The sequence below is a fragment of the Brachyhypopomus gauderio genome, unplaced genomic scaffold (genome assembly GCF_052324685.1).
Source record: "Brachyhypopomus gauderio isolate BG-103 unplaced genomic scaffold, BGAUD_0.2 sc83, whole genome shotgun sequence".
Taxonomy (NCBI): Eukaryota; Metazoa; Chordata; class Actinopteri; order Gymnotiformes; family Hypopomidae; genus Brachyhypopomus; species Brachyhypopomus gauderio.
In genome coordinates, this window is record NW_027506904.1 from 1,028,192 (window position 1) to 1,038,519 (window position 10,328).

The following is a 10,328-nucleotide window of genomic DNA, read 5'->3' on the forward strand; positions in this document are numbered from 1 at the left end:
GACATGGCGACACAAACATGGCGGGAGTGACAACGACTGTACAGTCACATAAACAGACACAAGGCAAGCTAAACTAAATGATACTAACAATTACACACGTATTTAATAATTGTACAACCTAACCATCATAAACCTATCTTTTAACTGAGCCTCGCTGGGGCCTCATGGGTAATTTGCCTCGGTCCAATGGGGCATTCCCCACTTACCCATGCGCCCCCGTGGCTGCGCTATTCATCTGTATTACGTTACGATAATGTACAATTATTTTAAATATGTCTGTAATTATGTGTGCCATTTAGTTTACCTTGCCCTGTGTCTGTTTATGTTACTGAAATGTTTTATTTTGTAGATTATTAAAAGAATAATCAAAAGGAGGCCGTGCCCTTAGGCTATAGGCATTTTACCAAGTCAACGGGACAACAAATCAAGTCAAAACAATTAGTTTTTCAAATTAAAGCGACACTCGTGCGTTTTTGTAAATCTACAAATTAAAAGGGAGACGGACTTGATTGTAGTCACTGGAAAACAGCTGCACACACGGTCGATATGTGAAAACTCCACCTTTTATTTAAATTACACATAAAAGATATATAAGAACTCGTCTAATGACATGGCGACACAAACATGGCGGGAGTGACAACGACTGTACAGTCACATAAACAGACACAAGGCAAGCTAAACTAAATGATACTAACAATTACACACGTATTTAATAATTGTACAACCTAACCATCATGTAAAACCTATCTTTTAACTGAGGCGCGCTGGGGCCTCTTGGGTAATTTGCCTCGGTCCAATGGGGCATTCCCCACTTACCCATGCGCCCCCGTGGCTGCGCTATTCATCTGTATTACGTTACGATAATGTACAATTATTTTAAATATGTCTGTAATTATGTGTGCCATTTAGTTTACCTTGCCTGTGTCTGTTTATGTGACTGAAAAGTTTTATTTTGTAGATTAATAAAAGAATAATCAAAAGGAGGCCGTGCCCTTAGGCTATAGGCATTTTACCAAGGCAACGGGACAACAAATCAAGACAAAACAATTCGTTTTTCAAATTAAAGCGACACTCGTGCATTTTTGTTCATTTACAAATTAAATAGTGCTAACTTTCTAACCTCTAAAGTTTGTCATTTTGATAAAGTCTGTGCCTTTGTAATGAGTTTTGACATCTACAAAACTGTTCTAAACAGGTATAGTGAGAATACATTTCACATTTTCTTCTTTTTATAGAATGACCAATGATAATTATTATCGTTTTTGAAGTATACGTGTCCTGAGGACTGTTGTAAGATGACTGGATATAATGTAATAAGAAATATAATTAGTGAACAGTATATGGACTATTCATGGGTTATTTATGGCTTTGTATGTAGACTTTATGGTCTCTTTGGATCAGGAACTTGTGAATGTTTGTCCTAGCCCAAACAGCTTGGTTTATGTGATGGAATTGCTTGAAAGATGTTGGAGGCTGTGATCTTGCTGAAGAGAGTTCATGTCTCTGGTGTGGTGTGCCCATGAGCTTTGGAGAAGTATCTTCTGTGTTGAGACATGGCTGCTTAGAGACATGGGCACGATTTTCAACACAGGTGGCTTTAAAAGTGTCATGAAAGGTGCCAATCATTGTGATTGTAAAAATATTCTTGTGACTCTTTAGCGCATGAGAATGGTCAGTGGTATTGGAAGCCAAACTCTAAAGATGTTGCTGGAGAAATATGCTGCCCTTGCCACCTGTAAATAATGTTATCAGAGTGAAGCACCTGTGTGGTTCTAGACAGCTCACATGGGTTGTGAAGCAGGCGACTCTGAAGGTCACACAGCAGGAATTTGAATTCTTTAAGACTCTAGATTGTGGAATGGAAAGCATAACGGAAGTAGCCTAGCTGCATGACGGAAGAATGATAAGAATAATGTATTGCAAAGACTAATCAGCTTAATAAATGATTAAACATGTGCATTTTGCTATATTGTGGTTTGCACTGGAGTAAAAGTTGATAGACATATGGGTTCTTAAAAGAATAACAGACATAATTGAGGTTGGTGGAATATGGTAGCACACAGGGTAAACAAGTAGGAGCTTTTAATGATGTTGAATTTACCTATAAAACTCTTATATGAACAGGTGTTATGAGATGGCGACACACACATGGCGGGAGTGACAACGACTGTACAGTCACATAAACAGACACAAGGCAAGCTAAACTAAATGATACTAACAATTACACACGTATTTAATAATTGTACAACCTAACCATCATAAACCTATCTTTTAACTGAGCCGCGCTGGGGCCTCATGGGTAATTTGCCTCGGTCCAATGGGGCATTCCCCACTTACCCATGCGCCCCCGTGGCTGCGCTATTCACGGACGTAATTTTGGGGGGGGACGGGGGGGACATGTCCCCCCCACTTTTTCAAAAGCCGGCTTTGGTCCCCCCCAGTTTTTACGGTTAAAACCAAATATTTAAATAGCGACGAATCCATGTCCCCCCCACTTTTGAAATCAAAATTACGTCCATGGCGCTATTCATCTGTATTACGTTACGATAATGTACAATTATTTTAAATATGTCTGTAATTATGTGTGCCATTTAGTTTACCTTGCCCTGTGTCTGTTTATGTTACTGAAATGTTTTATTTTGTAGATTATTAAAAGAATAATCAAAAGGAGGCCGTGCCCTTAGGCTATAGGCATTTTACCAAGGCAACGGGACAACAAATCAAGTCAAAACAATTAGTTTTTCAAATTAAAGCGACACTCGTGCGTTTTTGTAAATCTACAAATTAAAAGGGAGACGGACTTGATTGTAGTCACTGGAAAACAGCTGCACACACGGTCGATATGTGAAAACTCCGCCTTTTATTTAAATTACACATAAAAGATATATAAGAACTCGTCTAATGACATGGCGACACAAACATGGCGGGAGTGACAACGACTGTACAGTCACATAAACAGACACAAGGCAAGCTAAACTAAATGATACTAACAATTACACACGTATTTAATAATTGTACAACCTAACCATCATGTAAAACCTATCTTTTAACTGAGGCGCGCTGGGGCCTCTTGGGTAATTTGCCTCGGTCCAATGGGGCATTCCCCACTTACCCATGCGCCCCCGTGGCTGCGCTATTCATCTGTATTACGTTACGATAATGTACAATTATTTTAAATATGTCTGTAATTATGTGTGCCATTTAGTTTACCTTGCCTGTGTCTGTTTATGTGACTGAAAAGTTTTATTTTGTAGATTAATAAAAGAATAATCAAAAGGAGGCCGTGCCCTTAGGCTATAGGCATTTTACCAAGGCAACGGGACAACAAATCAAGACAAAACAATTCGTTTTTCAAATTAAAGCGACACTCGTGCATTTTTGTTCATTTACAAATTAAATAGTGCTAACTTTCTAACCTCTAAAGTTTGTCATTTTGATAAAGTCTGTGCCTTTGTAATGAGTTTTGACATCTACAAAACTGTTCTAAACAGGTATAGTGAGAATACATTTCACATTTTCTTCTTTTTATAGAATGACCAATGATAATTATTATCGTTTTTGAAGTATACGTGTCCTGAGGACTGTTGTAAGATGACTGGATATAATGTAATAAGAAATATAATTAGTGAACAGTATATGGACTATTCATGGGTTATTTATGGCTTTGTATGTAGACTTTATGGTCTCTTTGGATCAGGAACTTGTGAATGTTTGTCCTAGCCCAAACAGCTTGGTTTATGTGATGGAATTGCTTGAAAGATGTTGGAGGCTGTGATCTTGCTGAAGAGAGTTCATGTCTCTGGTGTGGTGTGCCCATGAGCTTTGGAGAAGTATCTTCTGTGTTGAGACATGGCTGCTTAGAGACATGGGCACGATTTTCAACACAGGTGGCTTTAAAAGTGTCATGAAAGGTGCCAATCATTGTGATTGTAAAAATATTCTTGTGACTCTTTAGCGCATGAGAATGGTCAGTGGTATTGGAAGCCAAACTCTAAAGATGTTGCTGGAGAAATATGCTGCCCTTGCCACCTGTAAATAATGTTATCAGAGTGAAGCACCTGTGTGGTTCTAGACAGCTCACATGGGTTGTGAAGCAGGCGACTCTGAAGGTCACACAGCAGGAATTTGAATTCTTTAAGACTCTAGATTGTGGAATGGAAAGCATAACGGAAGTAGCCTAGCTGCATGACGGAAGAATGATAAGAATAATGTATTGCAAAGACTAATCAGCTTAATAAATGATTAAACATGTGCATTTTGCTATATTGTGGTTTGCACTGGAGTAAAAGTTGATAGACATATGGGTTCTTAAAAGAATAACAGACATATTTGAGGTTGGTGGAATATGGTAGCACACAGGGTAAACAAGTAGGAGCTTTTAATGATGTTGAATTTACCTATAAAACTCTTATATGAACAGGTGTTATGAGATGGCGACACACACATGGCGGGAGTGACAACGACTGTACAGTCACATAAACAGACACAAGGCAAGCTAAACTAAATGATACTAACAATTACACACGTATTTAATAATTGTACAACCTAACCATCATAAACCTATCTTTTAACTGAGCCGCGCTGGGGCCTCATGGGTAATTTGCCTCGGTCCAATGGGGCATTCCCCACTTACCCATGCGCCCCCGTGGCTGCGCTATTCACGGACGTAATTTTGGGGGGGGACGGGGGGGACATGTCCCCCCCACTTTTTCAAAAGCCGGCTTTGGTCCCCCCCAGTTTTTACGGTTAAAACCAAATATTTAAATAGCGACGAATCCATGTCCCCCCCACTTTTGAAATCAAAATTACGTCCATGGCGCTATTCATCTGTATTACGTTACGATAATGTACAATTATTTTAAATATGTCTGTAATTATGTGTGCCATTTAGTTTACCTTGCCCTGTGTCTGTTTATGTTACTGAAATGTTTTATTTTGTAGATTATTAAAAGAATAATCAAAAGGAGGCTGTGCCCTTAGGCTATAGGCATTTTACCAAGGCAACGGGACAACAAATCAAGTCAAAACAATTAGTTTTTCAAATTAAAGCGACACTCGTGCGTTTTTGTAAATCTACAAATTAAAAGGGAGACGGACTTGATTGTAGTCCGCCTTTTATTTAAATTACACATAAAAGATATATAAGAACACGTCTAATGACATGGCGACACAAACATGGCGGGAGTGACAACGACTGTACAGTCACATAAACAGACACAAGGCAAGCTAAACTAAATGATACTAACAATTACACACGTATTTAATAATTGTACAACCTAACCATCATAAACCTATCTTTTAACTGAGCCTCGCTGGGGCCTCATGGGTAATTTGCCTCGGTCCAATGGGGCATTCCCCACTTACCCATGCGCCCCCGTGGCTGCGCTATTCATCTGTATTACGTTACGATAATGTACAATTATTTTAAATATGTCTGTAATTATGTGTGCCATTTAGTTTACCTTGCCCTGTGTCTGTTTATGTTACTGAAATGTTTTATTTTGTAGATTATTAAAAGAATAATCAAAAGGAGGCCGTGCCCTTAGGCTATAGGCATTTTACCAAGTCAACGGGACAACAAATCAAGTCAAAACAATTAGTTTTTCAAATTAAAGCGACACTCGTGCGTTTTTGTAAATCTACAAATTAAAAGGGAGACGGACTTGATTGTAGTCACTGGAAAACAGCTGCACACACGGTCGATATGTGAAAACTCCACCTTTTATTTAAATTACACATAAAAGATATATAAGAACTCGTCTAATGACATGGCGACACAAACATGGCGGGAGTGACAACGACTGTACAGTCACATAAACAGACACAAGGCAAGCTAAACTAAATGATACTAACAATTACACACGTATTTAATAATTGTACAACCTAACCATCATGTAAAACCTATCTTTTAACTGAGGCGCGCTGGGGCCTCTTGGGTAATTTGCCTCGGTCCAATGGGGCATTCCCCACTTACCCATGCGCCCCCGTGGCTGCGCTATTCATCTGTATTACGTTACGATAATGTACAATTATTTTAAATATGTCTGTAATTATGTGTGCCATTTAGTTTACCTTGCCTGTGTCTGTTTATGTGACTGAAAAGTTTTATTTTGTAGATTAATAAAAGAATAATCAAAAGGAGGCCGTGCCCTTAGGCTATAGGCATTTTACCAAGGCAACGGGACAACAAATCAAGACAAAACAATTCGTTTTTCAAATTAAAGCGACACTCGTGCATTTTTGTTCATTTACAAATTAAATAGTGCTAACTTTCTAACCTCTAAAGTTTGTCATTTTGATAAAGTCTGTGCCTTTGTAATGAGTTTTGACATCTACAAAACTGTTCTAAACAGGTATAGTGAGAATACATTTCACATTTTCTTCTTTTTATAGAATGACCAATGATAATTATTATCGTTTTTGAAGTATACGTGTCCTGAGGACTGTTGTAAGATGACTGGATATAATGTAATAAGAAATATAATTAGTGAACAGTATATGGACTATTCATGGGTTATTTATGGCTTTGTATGTAGACTTTATGGTCTCTTTGGATCAGGAACTTGTGAATGTTTGTCCTAGCCCAAACAGCTTGGTTTATGTGATGGAATTGCTTGAAAGATGTTGGAGGCTGTGATCTTGCTGAAGAGAGTTCATGTCTCTGGTGTGGTGTGCCCATGAGCTTTGGAGAAGTATCTTCTGTGTTGAGACATGGCTGCTTAGAGACATGGGCACGATTTTCAACACAGGTGGCTTTAAAAGTGTCATGAAAGGTGCCAATCATTGTGATTGTAAAAATATTCTTGTGACTCTTTAGCGCATGAGAATGGTCAGTGGTATTGGAAGCCAAACTCTAAAGATGTTGCTGGAGAAATATGCTGCCCTTGCCACCTGTAAATAATGTTATCAGAGTGAAGCACCTGTGTGGTTCTAGACAGCTCACATGGGTTGTGAAGCAGGCGACTCTGAAGGTCACACAGCAGGAATTTGAATTCTTTAAGACTCTAGATTGTGGAATGGAAAGCATAACGGAAGTAGCCTAGCTGCATGACGGAAGAATGATAAGAATAATGTATTGCAAAGACTAATCAGCTTAATAAATGATTAAACATGTGCATTTTGCTATATTGTGGTTTGCACTGGAGTAAAAGTTGATAGACATATGGGTTCTTAAAAGAATAACAGACATAATTGAGGTTGGTGGAATATGGTAGCACACAGGGTAAACAAGTAGGAGCTTTTAATGATGTTGAATTTACCTATAAAACTCTTATATGAACAGGTGTTATGAGATGGCGACACACACATGGCGGGAGTGACAACGACTGTACAGTCACATAAACAGACACAAGGCAAGCTAAACTAAATGATACTAACAATTACACACGTATTTAATAATTGTACAACCTAACCATCATAAACCTATCTTTTAACTGAGCCGCGCTGGGGCCTCATGGGTAATTTGCCTCGGTCCAATGGGGCATTCCCCACTTACCCATGCGCCCCCGTGGCTGCGCTATTCACGGACGTAATTTTGGGGGGGGACGGGGGGGACATGTCCCCCCCACTTTTTCAAAAGCCGGCTTTGGTCCCCCCCAGTTTTTACGGTTAAAACCAAATATTTAAATAGCGACGAATCCATGTCCCCCCCACTTTTGAAATCAAAATTACGTCCATGGCGCTATTCATCTGTATTACGTTACGATAATGTACAATTATTTTAAATATGTCTGTAATTATGTGTGCCATTTAGTTTACCTTGCCCTGTGTCTGTTTATGTTACTGAAATGTTTTATTTTGTAGATTATTAAAAGAATAATCAAAAGGAGGCCGTGCCCTTAGGCTATAGGCATTTTACCAAGGCAACGGGACAACAAATCAAGTCAAAACAATTAGTTTTTCAAATTAAAGCGACACTCGTGCGTTTTTGTAAATCTACAAATTAAAAGGGAGACGGACTTGATTGTAGTCACTGGAAAACAGCTGCACACACGGTCGATATGTGAAAACTCCGCCTTTTATTTAAATTACACATAAAAGATATATAAGAACTCGTCTAATGACATGGCGACACAAACATGGCGGGAGTGACAACGACTGTACAGTCACATAAACAGACACAAGGCAAGCTAAACTAAATGATACTAACAATTACACACGTATTTAATAATTGTACAACCTAACCATCATGTAAAACCTATCTTTTAACTGAGGCGCGCTGGGGCCTCTTGGGTAATTTGCCTCGGTCCAATGGGGCATTCCCCACTTACCCATGCGCCCCCGTGGCTGCGCTATTCATCTGTATTACGTTACGATAATGTACAATTATTTTAAATATGTCTGTAATTATGTGTGCCATTTAGTTTACCTTGCCTGTGTCTGTTTATGTGACTGAAAAGTTTTATTTTGTAGATTAATAAAAGAATAATCAAAAGGAGGCCGTGCCCTTAGGCTATAGGCATTTTACCAAGGCAACGGGACAACAAATCAAGACAAAACAATTCGTTTTTCAAATTAAAGCGACACTCGTGCATTTTTGTTCATTTACAAATTAAATAGTGCTAACTTTCTAACCTCTAAAGTTTGTCATTTTGATAAAGTCTGTGCCTTTGTAATGAGTTTTGACATCTACAAAACTGTTCTAAACAGGTATAGTGAGAATACATTTCACATTTTCTTCTTTTTATAGAATGACCAATGATAATTATTATCGTTTTTGAAGTATACGTGTCCTGAGGACTGTTGTAAGATGACTGGATATAATGTAATAAGAAATATAATTAGTGAACAGTATATGGACTATTCATGGGTTATTTATGGCTTTGTATGTAGACTTTATGGTCTCTTTGGATCAGGAACTTGTGAATGTTTGTCCTAGCCCAAACAGCTTGGTTTATGTGATGGAATTGCTTGAAAGATGTTGGAGGCTGTGATCTTGCTGAAGAGAGTTCATGTCTCTGGTGTGGTGTGCCCATGAGCTTTGGAGAAGTATCTTCTGTGTTGAGACATGGCTGCTTAGAGACATGGGCACGATTTTCAACACAGGTGGCTTTAAAAGTGTCATGAAAGGTGCCAATCATTGTGATTGTAAAAATATTCTTGTGACTCTTTAGCGCATGAGAATGGTCAGTGGTATTGGAAGCCAAACTCTAAAGATGTTGCTGGAGAAATATGCTGCCCTTGCCACCTGTAAATAATGTTATCAGAGTGAAGCACCTGTGTGGTTCTAGACAGCTCACATGGGTTGTGAAGCAGGCGACTCTGAAGGTCACACAGCAGGAATTTGAATTCTTTAAGACTCTAGATTGTGGAATGGAAAGCATAACGGAAGTAGCCTAGCTGCATGACGGAAGAATGATAAGAATAATGTATTGCAAAGACTAATCAGCTTAATAAATGATTAAACATGTGCATTTTGCTATATTGTGGTTTGCACTGGAGTAAAAGTTGATAGACATATGGGTTCTTAAAAGAATAACAGACATATTTGAGGTTGGTGGAATATGGTAGCACACAGGGTAAACAAGTAGGAGCTTTTAATGATGTTGAATTTACCTATAAAACTCTTATATGAACAGGTGTTATGAGATGGCGACACACACATGGCGGGAGTGACAACGACTGTACAGTCACATAAACAGACACAAGGCAAGCTAAACTAAATGATACTAACAATTACACACGTATTTAATAATTGTACAACCTAACCATCATAAACCTATCTTTTAACTGAGCCGCGCTGGGGCCTCATGGGTAATTTGCCTCGGTCCAATGGGGCATTCCCCACTTACCCATGCGCCCCCGTGGCTGCGCTATTCACGGACGTAATTTTGGGGGGGGACGGGGGGGACATGTCCCCCCCACTTTTTCAAAAGCCGGCTTTGGTCCCCCCCAGTTTTTACGGTTAAAACCAAATATTTAAATAGCGACGAATCCATGTCCCCCCCACTTTTGAAATCAAAATTACGTCCATGGCGCTATTCATCTGTATTACGTTACGATAATGTACAATTATTTTAAATATGTCTGTAATTATGTGTGCCATTTAGTTTACCTTGCCCTGTGTCTGTTTATGTTACTGAAATGTTTTATTTTGTAGATTATTAAAAGAATAATCAAAAGGAGGCTGTGCCCTTAGGCTATAGGCATTTTACCAAGGCAACGGGACAACAAATCAAGTCAAAACAATTAGTTTTTCAAATTAAAGCGACACTCGTGCGTTTTTGTAAATCTACAAATTAAAAGGGAGACGGACTTGATTGTAGTCCGCCTTTTATTTAAATTACACATAAAAGATATATAAGAACACGTCTAATGACATGGCGACA